Genomic DNA, 14733 nt, shown 5'->3' with positions numbered 1-14733 from the left:
TTGCTTCTCATCAACCCAAGAAATCATGCAGAAACAGTCTCTGTTTTATCCAGCCAGGAAGAGACCAGAGAAATCACTCAGGCAGGGATACTAAAAGGAAGGTCCATTCTTGGGTCTCAGCCAGACAACCACTCTACACACAGATCCAAGCTTAAAGACAATAGTCCTTAGAACCACAGTTCATCATAACAGATAATTATACAGCAAGTAAGACAATAAGGTTTTTTGGCCTCTGACTATATAGACTAATTGCTGGCTATGGAGCTCTGCCTGGAAGGCATAGAGCACAGCCTCTGCAATGTCTTCCTAATATGTGGGGACTGGTGTAATTTCGGTGGACAAGAGGTTTACTGTTTAGTGAATTCCATATGGTGGGTCTTTCTCTTTTGCCGATTTTTTTTCCCCCAACAGACATATAAGTATTTCAAATGATTCCTGACATATCTACCTGGAGAGAGTTTAAAAGGAAATAATCCTGCCTAGTATTCCAAGGAAGTTTCCCATTGATTTTTTAAAAAATCATTAAAAAGGATGCCAAAAAGTCTGGCCATTTAACTATAGTGTTTAACATTGCACATTCCATTCCAAAATATTAAAAATTAGGATATGATATCAACTTTTATTTAAATGCATATGGATGTCAGCACTTTTGCTTGATAATATAGGCAAAACCAAGAGTTAACGAACATTGCTTTTGAATATGCACCTGGAAGGAATAAAGTTCCACTCTCGTTTTGGTTTTGTTTTATTCTTTTTAATCTTTAACAGAATCCATCATGATTATACTTGTTATTTATTTATTTATTATCAGGAAAGATGAGAGGTATCAGCTTTGAAGATATTTATTCACCAGAGAGTTCCTGACAAGCTAGCAAGAGGGTGCAGAGACTCAAGAACAGTGATCCTGCCTCTCCCCATCAGAAACAAATATGTCTCTCTTCAATTTGTGTAGCCCCAAACACCAGCCAATTAACTTGAAGCTGAGTTTTGACTCAAACTCGTGACCCTTCAGGCCATAGAGCCCTGTTCTGCATCTGGTGTCATTGAACCAAGTTAGGATAAAAATAATCTCTGCTATTGTTTTTGTGTGTGTGTGTTGCTTCTTTTTCCTTGCTTTTAAAAATAAATAATGCTTTTAAGACCTACTGAGGTCTTTACGATTCCTAAAGCTTTCTACATGATATTTGTATGTTTTCTCTTCTTTGGAAGGAGAAAAAAGCTGGAACACAATCATTTTTATTGAACAAAGTTTGCAGTTCATTAAAGGCTTTCTGGCTCCCATGTGCAAGTGCTGACCATTACATCACGCGCCCTGAGGGTTGTGCTAGAAAAGAGAAAAGAAGGCGAAATCAGCAAAAATAAAAGAGTCTTCCTGACTTGAATCGAAAAATGTGCTTGTTTTTTGTTAAACACCACAAATTTGCAGGAAGGCTGGCAAGTGTAATAGCATTCTGAGCATATGCTACCTCGGAGGCACAAAGCCCTCGCTTAAAGAAATACACTCAAAACGTACACTTTGATCCCCAAGATTTGATCAAATAAAACAATAGTTTCCAAGCTGTGTCATCTATTACTAAGTTAGTTTAAAGATTCTGTTAAATAGGAATGAATATGTACCACCGAAACCATTTTCATTTCATTCACTTTTTTTTTTGTAAAATAATTTTAAAAATTCCAGTGGAAAGAAAAAGATGGATATCTTTCGAAATAAGGTGAACTGAGAAGCAAAACAAAAAAGAGGGGGCTGAGGATAGAAAATTTGCTCTTTTATTCTATTTAACTCTTGTTTTCTAAGAATTCAGCAACATTTGGCTATTGGGGATGTCTGGAACGTAGGACTATGTATAAAATCTATGTTCAGACGTTATAAGTTATATCATAATAAAGGTCCAGAAGTGTAATGAGGTGGATGTGTACAAAAGGGGCTTCAAGTAGTGTCTGCAACCCAGTGGCCATTAAATTCTGATATAATTTTGGCCCTAAATAGTGTCTATTTTTTTAATTGCGAATACAGTGAATTCACCATTTCTTTGTGGTTTGATATTCAGAAGAAAAAAGCAAAACCAAGCCCAACAAGGCCAATATCATTGCTATTGAGGCGATATTTTAATGTATTCTTTTATTGTGTGAATACTTTTTTGAAAGTACACAGATCTTAAATATCATAGCTAGAAAGTTGATATGGCTTAGATTTCAGATGATAAACACTACCACACGGTGTCATATTAAAATGTAAAAACTATGTATGCACGCCACAGCCTCTGCCTGCTATGAGTTTGGTTGTACGAATGTTTTTTTGACTTCTAAATCACACATTTGCTAAAATGAGCTCTGGTAGATATCAGTTTGCGCACAGGCACAATGTGTCTCAGTCAGATTCATAAAACAGAGAGCTGAACTATACTTTGACTTTTGACATCAACAATCTGACTTCAATATTTCTCCACAAAAAGAGACTCCTGACTCTGTGCTGTTTCAATGTGATGGATAGCTTTTCAGCTGCTGACAGCACTGAACATAATAAATGTATTCATCAGCATCAGGGGCTGCATATCCCCATGTCTTAAGTTTTATAGCTAGTGGTTTTGAAATGCCACCCAGAAACACCTGCAGCACTGCCTTGTTTCTGCAGAACTGCAAAGCCACTGTGAAAAAATATTATTGTAAAGTTGTCTGTATATCAGCATTTCTGTGCTAAACAACCTTTTAATTGCCTACCCTCTAATTTTTCTTTGCCTTGAAACACTTGCAGACACATATTTTAATTTAAGCCGCTCTGTTTGACTCCTCTGATCATCTGGGTTTTCATTGTCGTTGCTTCACAATAATTTAATGTCATATATAATGGCATCAAATTGGGGAAAGCCCTAAAAGCTGCCAATCCAAAGTGATCTGAATGTTCCCGAGTACAAGTCTAGATAAGCTTGACTTGTTTGTGCCAACATTATTCATCACATTCTGTGTCTAACTGGGCCAGTGTTCTCTTGCTATTGCATTTTTAAATCCTCTTTCAACATACTCTGAAGCTCCTTAATCAGTGTGCTTTCTATACTACAGTTAACAAAATGGTTGCAAGTATACGTATGCACTAAAAATAAAAGAAAGAGTATTATGACGATGCTTCCTACACTACTATCTAAATGTTTTACCATATTGTTCTTTAACTTGGTTCTTGTTTAACAAATCGCATTTTGTTTGCCGCTAGAAGAGAAGAGTTGGACCACATGTGCAATTCCACATTGGTTTTAGATTGTAATTTAATAATATTACAGAGAGCTAACTACTATTAATGAAAACTTATTTGTGAGGCTACTCCAAAGTTGATCATATATGTCTTCTTGGGAGGAGAAGAGTTTTATTTTATAGCTAATTAAAAGTTTCTAAAGATGCTGTGGATTTTTTTGTGCAAATTAAAATTAATTAGAGTTATTAAGGAGCCATGAAAAGAAGGATTTGAGAAATAGTGAGAAATATTATTTAAACCCTAATGGAATTCAGTGAAACCCACAGGTCTATTACAGGCCCCTGATTTGCCAGGATCACTGCAGGGAATCTAACATTAATAAGCACACTGGTAATTAAATCATTTGTTACTTTGTCTGTAATGTTGTAATGTTTCACTGATACTCTGTCAGAGCTCTTTGTGCAGATCAGAGCTAATCAAAGGTAATCAATTTTCAGCATTTGAGAAATCTGTAAATGATTATACATTCATCAGATCATTTAGTGGAGTGCAAGGAAAGTGCAATGCAATTAATCTTCCTGCATGAGGAGGAATTACCACCACAGAATTCAACAGTTATAATTAATTTCATTGTCTTGCTGTGAATTTTGATTGCTTTTCTTTGGACTGTATAGTACAAATGATGATTCATTGCAAAGTATTTGCAAAGCAAACACACCAGTGTGCTATGCAAATTAAAGTAGCTGTATAACAGATAGGTTTCAAACTTCCTATTTACTCAGGGTTGTTGAGTACTAATTTGGCAAATAATAATTGCTTGTTAACTTTATACACTCTTCCCTTGAATATCAAGATTGGTAACCAATATAAATAGAAAGCACGTGCTATTTTGTATCTTATGGTATGTATGCAAAATACTAGTTAGCACTTAAACTTGTTCGCTTTACCAAATAATTTAGGCATTAAAATGGTTATTTACTTCTGAAATCATTTGCTATTTATTTAACTTAAACAAAATAGCAGGAATAGATTATGCATAGAAGTGGGTGTTGCTTTTCCCATTAATTGTAACTAGAAATGTTTAAGAGACTTTCACTTGAGACATTTGATTTTTAGAATCTATTTGTAATATAGAATGTTGCTATTTAACAGAAATATGTAATTTTTGGTACATAGTAGGGTGTTGCTAAAACACACTCTTCGTCATTTACAGATTTCCTACATAATCTCCTTCAGTTTCCCAATATTCTGTACATTTAAAAATATGCTTGTGGAAATAAATACCAATTCAGAAGTGATCTAAAAAGTTCATCTCTTATTTTGTGATAAATAAAATATATATATTTTTTGAGACAGTGTTTCACTCTTGTCAACCCAGGCTGGAGTGCAATGGCGTGATCTTGGCTCACTGCAACCTCCACCTCCTGAGTTTAAGCGATTCTCCTGCCTCAGCCTCCCAAGTAGCTGGGACTACAGGCGCCTGCCACCACGCCTGGCTAATGTTTGTATTTTTGGTAGAGATGGGGTTTCACTATGTTGGCCAGGCTTGTCTTGAACTCCTGACCTCAAGTGATCCACCCACCTTGGCCTCCCAAAGTGCTGGGATTACAGGCATGAGCCACCGCACCCAGCCAATAAAATGATTTTTTAAATGAAGTAAACGTTAATGATAAACAATAACAATGTGCATAACTTTAATGTTAACTGTTTGTGAAATGACTCCAATTCCTGTAATAATTAAAACGTGAATCATGATTGTTTTTCTTTAAATCACTTTGTGAGATCCAAGTCTCTAGTATTTTTCCCTAAACTAAACTTATCTAAGTGTTAAAATCAGCTTCAATCCTTTACATACATATACATCCAAAAATACGAAGCCTCACTTTAATATTTCTTAATCAAGAATTTGAACTATGTACTTAAATGTCAATTGAAAACCAATATAAGATGTTATATTTTCCTCAGATATGTTCTGTGTGTGATGTTACTTTTGTAACATCTTTGTTGATTGAACGTTGAGGAATAAGTAACTTTTTTCACATGTTAATTTTTAAACCTGTGAATTAGTTTAAGTTAGTTCAGTTACCTGCTAAAATCAGGAGTACTATAAGTCTTTTCTGTTCTGAAAAACAGAAACAAGAACAAAAACCTGAACAAAACTCTAATGAGTTAACTGACTAAATTAACACATTCCAAATCATGTGAAATTAAAAAGTCAAGATATCATCATTTAAAATTCATGGTAAGGTAAATAATACAAGATGTAGACTAAAATAATGCAAACTTAATGGTAAATTGGTACTTTTTTCTGAGAGAATAAATTAAACTGTCTGGAAATCCAAATAAATATTCAAATAATAAATGAGGCCCCAAACCACTATTTTGCTGTCAAAATCCATAGAGCAACCATGGGAAAACTCTTTATAGCATCAAATCTGTCATATGCTTTAAAACCTTTGTCTAATGTTTTTGCAATGAATGCAATGAATGTTTCATTTAAGATTTTGATAAAAGACAAACAATAAACAAGATAAATAATATACAGGTATACTGTATAAAATTTTCCTATTTCTTAACCATAAATGTATTTATATTATCTTTTTTTATAGGATTTTAAAAACATTTATTCAAGTTACTTCATTTTAATCTTTGCTAATATTTTTCTTTTAATGATTTTTCCATTGTTGCCGGCATCGTAGCAATCCTGTTTTATAATTCTTTCCAGTTTTCATGTTTGATACACCATGCTGATTTTTGGTATTGAAGTTGGTTCAAGCAATATTATGTGTTAAATATAGTTCAACTAATTTAAAATTATTGGACTATATTTAAAATTATTTCTGCCAGGTTCAGAAAATTTACTTAAGGAAAACTAGTCTTTTCAATTGATGCATTCCCTAATTTATTTAAGGTTGGATCAGCAGGTACTAACTCACTTGATCATTTTGACTAAGTTTGCCAGTCAAATCATTAGAAAAATATAGTTAATAGAATAGAGATATAAACACAAGATAAACCAAAGATGTAAAAAGAATAAAATACATAATATAGAATGTTTTCTATGAGGATCATGGGCTTTTGAGTGAAAAGACTTGGTTTAAATCCTGGGTCAACTTCTTTCAGGTGGTGTGACCATGTGAAATTTTCCTCACATAAACTTTCTATGTCTTGTTCATAAAATGAGACTAGTACTCTGTTTTGCAGAAAGTTATTGTATTGGAAATGCATGTGAAACAGTCTGGCACATAGTAGGTGCTCAAAGAGTGAAAGCTGTTATTATGACCCACAGAATGAAGAAAAGACATGTGTTAGGTGATGGTGGCAATAGAGGAAGAGAGAGCCATAACTTTGGGCTTTTGTAGGAATGTAAAACAAATTTTTCCAACATATTGGCCTGTTTGTTACAAAAATCAGACAATGAAAAATATACCGTTATTGATTAAAGAATTTGAAACACATGGTTCGGGTTGGGGATATAGATGTTATGAAGTTCTTCAGTAATTGTTTCTGAAAAGGTTTTCTTTTATTTTTAATTAATATACTTGAATTACTTCAATAATCTATTCCTGCATGTCCCTCAACTTACATCTCTTACATATCTACTTTTAAAAAAGTTTCTATAGGGTTCCTGAATTATGACCTCCTTTTTCATTTCCATTAAATGGCAAAAATATTTTGATAATTTCTACTAGCTTGTCTCAGCATTATTTTTAAAGTAATAATAATTAACAAACTTATTTATTAGATTTATCTTCAATTTAGCTAAGCAATTATTTTCTAGGTAGGATTGTAGAATCCAAGACATTCAGAAACTTTTAGTTTACCACAAGTCAATTTGAAAAACTGAGTCAAGGGTCAATATTAAAGTATCAAAATGCAACATAAATATTTTTTAAAGTAAATGTATCTCTGGAAAGATCAATTTTCATAGTATAATTTTCCCACAATTCTTGGCTGGCTCTTTTCTAAATCTCCTATTAAGTATAAATCAAAATATTTTGTAAGTAAAAAATAAAGTCAGGGCTAGCTTTATAAAATTGGAAAAACATGTTTTATTTTTATTTTAGTAACTACAAATTCAGGACATGTTCCTTATATAACATTTAATTAATCATTTGATGAAACTTGATATTTCACCTAGTGTACATTTTAAGGAAACTTTTTATAACTCAGTAAATATATTTATTAACTAAATATGATTGTTGAATATATGTTTCTGCTGGTGATTTCCATAATCCGTCTACTAAGTACTAACACTGTTTTCTCTTTTCCTATTCTTAACATTCAGAAATTCTAAATTTATTTTGTTGGACATCAAAGTGGCCTTGAGAAATTCCCAACTATAATAATGAATGAAATGGAATTGGTGAATGAGCCATATATAATGTTGACAGATTTCACAAGTGTTGTTCTGTTATTTTAAAGCAGCAGTCTTTGAAATTTTCCTTTAATGTAAGATGGAGAGCAATATAAATAATACATCTGACTGAAAGGACATGAAAATAAGAAAAAAAAGCTGATAGGTTCTTGCAATATCATAATTTAGGTGAAACATGTAAAAAAATGCATACATAGCACCTTTTCTGTCTGGCTTCAACTGCATTCATTTGTTGTCAAAACAGGTTTCCATATTTAACTTCTTTTTTTGATTATGCCTTTTCCTTTATTTCATGGAATGATATGTTATTATCTCTGAAGTGTAGATTTCTGCCAAGTTCTATGCACTTCAGTGTTAAGAGTATGGCCCACAACTCTGGGAATCTTTGTTGAAGCTGTAGAAATAAAATGAATAGTATCAAAGCTTGATGGCATCTGTGGATAGGAAACTCATTAAAGGCCCCAGCCCTCTGTTTTATTTCTAACCACATTTTCCCTGTGGGATTTCAATGTCTTGCAGGATGAAACCAGCAGGACTCATTACTTACAAAACAATGTTTAGAGTCCTTTCGTGGTGCTGGAATGCTTCTGCCAGTCAGGTAAAGAACCTAGGCCTTTATCCTTTTGGGGACAATGCCGGCCAGCTCACAAACTGCTTGGAAAAGTCATGCCTTTGAATGTAACTGCAGGTGTTGCTCCCCAAAGGCTGTTGGTTGGTACCCTCCTATGCAATGTACAATGGGATAATAGAAAATTCACTTTGGATTTCAAACAAAGTCTTAGAGAAATGGAAATAATAGGAACACAATTTTGAGACTTCCTTAGTTTTTCCCACGAACTATGGACCATGACTAATACCCTCGGGGCAAAAAACATCCCTTTGCCTTTAAGGGACGTATACAATTCAGTGTTTCAGATAAGTAAGTTTCATGACCTCATCAATTTTGTGGCTTCTACTCATTTACTAGAAAATAAATTTAAGCAAGAGAAGAAAGCCATGTTATGGGATAGAACTTTAAGACACCAAATCTAAAAAAAGTTCAATGCATTTGAATATAAAGTACAAAATATAGCTTTTTTTTCCTCCTAAAAGAAATCATTGCTTTAACTAGATTCACTAAATCAAATTAGTATAGTTCTGAGTGAATTGCCTGTCTCTCTTTGGCAATGTGGCCAGTGGCATTTTGGAAATATTCTTAGAACTTGTAAAATTCCTGCAAGAATAATAAGGACCTTGCCATTGTGGAATCAAAGAGATTCAATCACTTAAAGTAGTACTATAGGCTTGTCAAGTGGAATTGCTTTAACAGATTTGCTGAATAACTCATCCATAATGGCTGAAAATTTCAGCCATTTTGTTAAAACATCCAAGGCAGGAGAGATTAGTGCACACTATAGAATAGCATATGTATAATCACGAAGAAATTTAGACCACGTCTGCACTGTGAAGTACCATTTAAACATCCCAAGCTCTAGTCATTGCATTATGGAAAACAATGTGAGCTATCTAAAAAAATGAAGTGTGGTTTGTCCTTTGCTAGCTGATGAGATTTCAATAGCGTTTAGGCTTGGTAAATGTATTTCTAAACAAAGTTGCTATCCTTACAGCTTGTCCTTACAGATGAGAAGTTCATGTAGAATTTAACTGGAGGGATTATAAAAAACAGTTAAATGTGGCAACCATAGAGAAGAAGTTAATCAGTGAGAAAGTGCTAACCTAGTTGTTGAAGAATTAGTATCAGTTAGATTCCTATTAATAATAATAGGATGAGCTGACAACAAATATCTGGGTTGCTAAAATGAGAAATCATTAAGCCTTTCTCTTTTAAACACATTGTTGACAATGGAGACATGCATGTTATTTGTCAATGGGCAAGTTTCAACTTGCAGATTTCAGGTATTTGTTTTCACAATTTTATCTTAATTCTGAAACTGAAATCAGCAAATAAACTGCCATTTTAAAGATTGTCCTTCAAGCTTGGTGTGCTTTGCAGAAATGATCATGAAAGTAGCTGCTGGGATAGGAAGAGAGAATCATAATTTAAAATGTGAAATTCATCTCTTATTTTCCATGCAGAAAATGTCAAAAATACGATACTTGATTTTGTACAAAGGTGAAAAAAAATCTTAGTTGAGAATAAATATTTTCCCCACCTATATTTCGAATTTTACATTTTGAGGGTTATATTTGGCTTGAGTTGCATATGGCATTCCGTAGAATAAAAACATGTCTATAAAAGTCATCTTCAGCTTGAATTTAAATTCATCTGCTTGTTACCTTGTTTAAACAATAAAAAGGGAAAATATTCACCAGGAAAGATGTTTAAATACCAGGATGTAAATAATGATGTAGCCATGTAATTTGAATAAAATTTTAATGGAAAGAAGAGCAGATGAATATCAGAATATGTTATGAATAGAATACATGCAACGGAAGGGTATTTCCTATCAAAAGAAAAGTGGTAAGAAATTTAATAGCTATAATTTATAGTCCCAAAACTAATGCATTTGGAATAGGATATATAGAACTCTTTAAGCTTCTCTCTTCAAGAATCTCAAGAGTCTATATACATGCAGATTATTAAATTGAGTCAGAAGGATGTTAACACAATCAACAATATATTTTGCTTTTCGCTGTTTACATAGCTTTTGCCAGAGACCATGGGATAGGTCAGCTGCACTACCAGAAATCAAAACTTTAATTTTAGCATTTTTTTCTACAACACTTCTGTATTCTCCAAAGCAAAGTTGCTAAAAGGATTAGAAAATTCCTCTTAAAAGCACACAAAGCTTTTTGGGAAAAAAAAAAAATCAACTAATTAACCAATCTAATGAGTCATTCAACAGTAAAAGCAGGATTTATTTTACATGTTCCAAATATGCCAGCAATTGCTGCCTCTTCTTCCAAATCATATTGAATCCGTCTTTACCAAGCTTTCCCATCCCAGTTGGCTGTGCTCAGGGACTTAGAGAAAGCCAATAAATAACACCCTTTTTTTCCTCCTAAGTTTAAGATCAATTAAAAGATGGGTAGTAGAGGAAGCAGAATGAAACTCAAAATGTCAGCTGTATTACCGGTAAATGGTGGAAAATAGGACTTGACTAACAGGTAAACCACTAAAAACATAACTGTATAAACAAACCTCCCACATAGCCACAGGCAAAGTCCCATACCTGCAAACACCCCTAGCAGGGCTGGAGCCTCTTGACTATAGGAGAGTGAACCTAGACTTATTCTCCCCATTGGCAGACAGATCTGAAGGAGAGAAATGCAGAACTGTCTTCCTCCTAAAAGCACCTGTACAGAAGTTGCTCTCCCTCCACTGGGACCCGAGAATGAAGGCGATATGGGTCCTCTTGGACGTTTGTCCTTCTAAGAAATAAGAATAAATAAATCAATCAACAAATAACTAAAGTAAGAGGATACTTCTCTTCTCTTCTTAGGAAACAAGAGGAGTGGGGAGTAAATATGCCCTTAAAAGCTGTCAGATAAATCTTTTAGTTTTGCTACTGAGTTGAAAATCTCATTTGTTCTGTGTACTTATTTTCTCTTTCTTTCCCTATTCTAATTTTATTTATTTTGTGCCTTTTTTTTCCCCTTCCACATGCACATTTTTTCAAGTAGCCTAGACTGTTTTATTATGTAGCTGTTTGGGGACTAGAGAGGAAGGTTTTATTTTTTAAAACCTACATATAACTTCCTATTCCTCACTCCACAGTATGGCTTTCTATAAGAGAATGTCTGAGTCAGATACTGTAGTTGAAAGAGGAGTGATATTAATAAGACCAATGAATTTTCTTTTGAAGGGACTGAAGTATTTAGGTGCCCATATTTATAACTTAATAAATCCTAATTTACCTTTCCGTCTTACTCATATTTTTATAAGCTCTTTCGTTTCATTTCCTACTGGTGAGTGACCCTGTTGCACCAATTAAATAAATCTGTTGTTTTAGAAATGTAAACTTATATGAGAAGGATGTGGATCCCTGCTACTTAAACAAAAACAAAAACAAAACAAAAACAAAACAAAACAAAACACATCATTAGATCAAACCACTGCATGCCACTACAAACATGCACTGAATAAAACTGATTTCTGTTTTTCACACATAGAGAACCTGTTATTTCTACTCAGAGCATGGTCCCCGGGCTAGCAACACCAGAATCATGGACAGCTGTTAGAAATACAGACTATTGGCCGGGCGCAGTGGCTCACGCCTGTAATCCCCGCACTTTGGGAGGCCGAGGCGGGCGGATCATGAGGTTAGGAGATCGAGACCATCCTGGCTAGCACGGTGAAACCCTGTCTCTACTAAAAATATAAAAAATTAGCTGGGCGTGGTGGTGGATGCCTGTAGTCCCAGCTACTAGGGAGACTGAGGCAGGAGAATGGCTTGAACCCGGGAGGCGGAGCTTGCAGTGAGCCGAGATCGCGCCACTGCACTCCTGCCTGGGCGACAGAGCGAGACTCCGTCTCAAGAAAAACAAAAAACAAAAACAAAAAGCAGAATGTTGTGTGCCATTCCAGCTCTCCTGAACTAGAATCTGCCCTTTTACAAGCCCTCCCAGGTGACAGGTGGGCACGTTACCTTTAGAGAAGCACTGGGTTAGGTAATTATTATCTCATCTCAAGAAGCTCTTGTTACTCAAACTTTTTTTGGAGCTGTGCCATAGAGAGGTAATGGGGATTTGTTCTGTTCACATCGTTGCCAGGAGTGTCTTAGTCCAGTAGCTGAGACAGTGGGTGGGTAGGCAGGGCCCTATAAAAGAGGCCCCTGACCCTGAGCTACTCCAGGGCACCACTGACGCAATGTGAACTGTGGACTCAGACCTGGGTTTGAGCCCCAGCTTCACCACTTACCAGCACTGCAAACCTGGCAAGTCCCTGGACCTCTCAAAGCCTCATATTCTTGTGTGTGAAATTAGGAAAATAATACTGATTTGTTTAGATTTATTGTAAAGATTACATTACGAGACATATGGTAAGTGCATGCCATACAGTAGGGAAATAATATATTTTAGTTCTTTTCCCTCATTTCCTACAAGTGATAGGTGTCCTTATTTTAGTTTTAATAGTCTCAGATTCAGCCTCATGATTCTACACTAGCCAATGGGAGAGGTGGGGAGGGAGGAAGGTTTTCCCCTCCCTCTGCGAGGCCCTTCATGGTTGAGTGATGATTATCATATTCTATTCTGATCTACCACAAATAGCTCTCGTGCACTGATCACCAACTCTTCTCACAACCATCTTATTAAGTGGGAACTGTACCTATATCGCTTATTCATAGGTGACATACAGGTGCAACAGTTATGTAATTACCCAAGGTCACACAGCTTGTAAGAGTTCAGACTGAGATTCAAACCTGTGCTCTTTCTAGGGACCATGTTATTCACAAGTGTGTTAGACATAGAAGTGGAATTATTCAGTCACTTTCTTTCATGCGGTTTCATTAATGACCTAAGGGCATGTATTTTTAGGTTAAGGGTAGAGTCCAAAATCTGTAGGAAAAAAAAAAGGAAATTAACTGGCACACGCAGGAGAAGCCATCTTAGATGTTGGCCTCATTTTTCTAGGTAAGAGTCACACTGTTCCATCAAGCAGCAAAAATTTCTCTACACTGAAAAGTTAAGTCATCTCATATTCCCTATTGTCTTAGGAAATAAATAATTCTGGCTTCACATAGCTACTTTAAAGAACTCTGGCTCAACAATGAATGGTGGTGGAAGAGAAGATGGAGTCAGCTGCCTACCTGGCTTTCTTTCGTGGTCAGCAGGAGGCTGTAACCAATGCCAGTTTTTCACACATAGAGAACCTGTTATTGCTACTCAGAGCATGGTCCCTGGGCTAGCAACACCAGAATCATGGACAGCTGTTAGAAATACAGAATATTGCCCGGAGAACAAAAGTGAATGTGAGCTCATCTTACTTTTTAGACCCCTTTATGAACACCATTCTTCTTTTCAAATTTTATTATAGGCAATCATAACATTTATGAAATATAACTTACTTCTGATCTCTTGACCATTTTAAAACTGTACTCAAGATGATATTATTTTAAAGAAAATCTAAAACTTCTGAATTTAATTAGTGTAATTCGTTCATTTATTCATTCACTAATTCATTCAAGAAACGTATATGGTATATCTTCCTATGTGAGCCTCAGCACAGTCACTGATACATCAATGAGAAAGACAAGATGTCTACTTTCACAGAGCCTGTGTTCCAGTCAGAGGGGACAGAATTCCTGCTCTAGTGGTAAAGCTGCCCCATTTCATCTATCTTGATGGTTTTTAGCTGGTGATGGGGAAAAGACATAGAACATTTAATTTAGTGAAAAACACCAAATGTTTTGTAATTACACAAACAAAAAAATTAGTTGTAACCTTTCCTGGTGAAAACTAACCCATTTCAATATGCATATATCTTACCATAATCAGGTTCTGTCTCTGAAAGCATTGAATGATGATGATAATTTAAATTAACAATATCATTTGTAACTGTAAGGTAAATTGATTAATACCTAAATATGGAAATTTCAGTTTCTAGAAACATCTCAAATAATGTCCAGAAAATATGGTACATAGCATAAAAACATCTATCTGTCTATCTATTTATCTAACTATATTCATAATATCTAATAAGTTTACTATTTTTGATACAACTGGATTCTTTGCCAGGTGCCATTACTTATTCAATTAAATGAATATCTTAGACATCTTTACTTCAGTAACAACTTTTGGAGAAAAATGTGCCTGGGAATTTTCCAGATTATTGTTATGCTGTGGAAAAGTAGTATTGCACATTGCCCGAAGAAGATGCTCATAGTTTAATTCTCATGCAAGACCCCGAAATTTTCTATTTTAAACATTTCTTTTCCACCATTCTTGACATTTGAATTCATCATTCACGTCTGTGACATGTTTTCATATTATCATTTAATACTGATGTCAGTACCAAACAGTAATAAGGGTGCAAACATCTGTTGTTTACTCTGAAATGATTAGCTTCCATATATAATAATAAAAATTTACCCCATTGCAATAATGTTTTAAAAAACCTTGCAAACATTTTGAACTCTGGTGATGCCTTTCAAAAGGCAATGGAAAATCACTTATATAAAGTTTGCTTTCTATCCACTTAATCGCAGAAAAATCTAGGATGGATGGGAAT

The 14733-nt window shown here is 34.7% G+C and overlaps 1 long non-coding RNA gene across 1 annotated transcript in view; it reads left to right on the top strand.

Annotated features, from left to right (window-relative positions):
• Positions 1-1667, top strand: part of LOC117975791 (uncharacterized) — a 35981-nt gene extending 34314 nt beyond the window's left edge. The window contains exon 4 of the long non-coding RNA XR_004666134.1: positions 812-1667. This is a non-coding gene — a long non-coding RNA (uncharacterized LOC117975791). The remainder of the gene's footprint in view (positions 1-811) is intronic.
• The last annotated feature ends 13066 nt before the right edge of the window (positions 1668-14733 follow it).

The sequence above is a fragment of the Pan paniscus genome, chromosome 15 (genome assembly GCF_029289425.2).
Source record: "Pan paniscus chromosome 15, NHGRI_mPanPan1-v2.0_pri, whole genome shotgun sequence".
NCBI lineage: Eukaryota > Metazoa > Chordata > Mammalia > Primates > Hominidae > Pan > Pan paniscus.
Note: the sequence above shows the minus strand (reverse complement) of the source record. Positions and strands in the feature narration are given on the sequence as shown.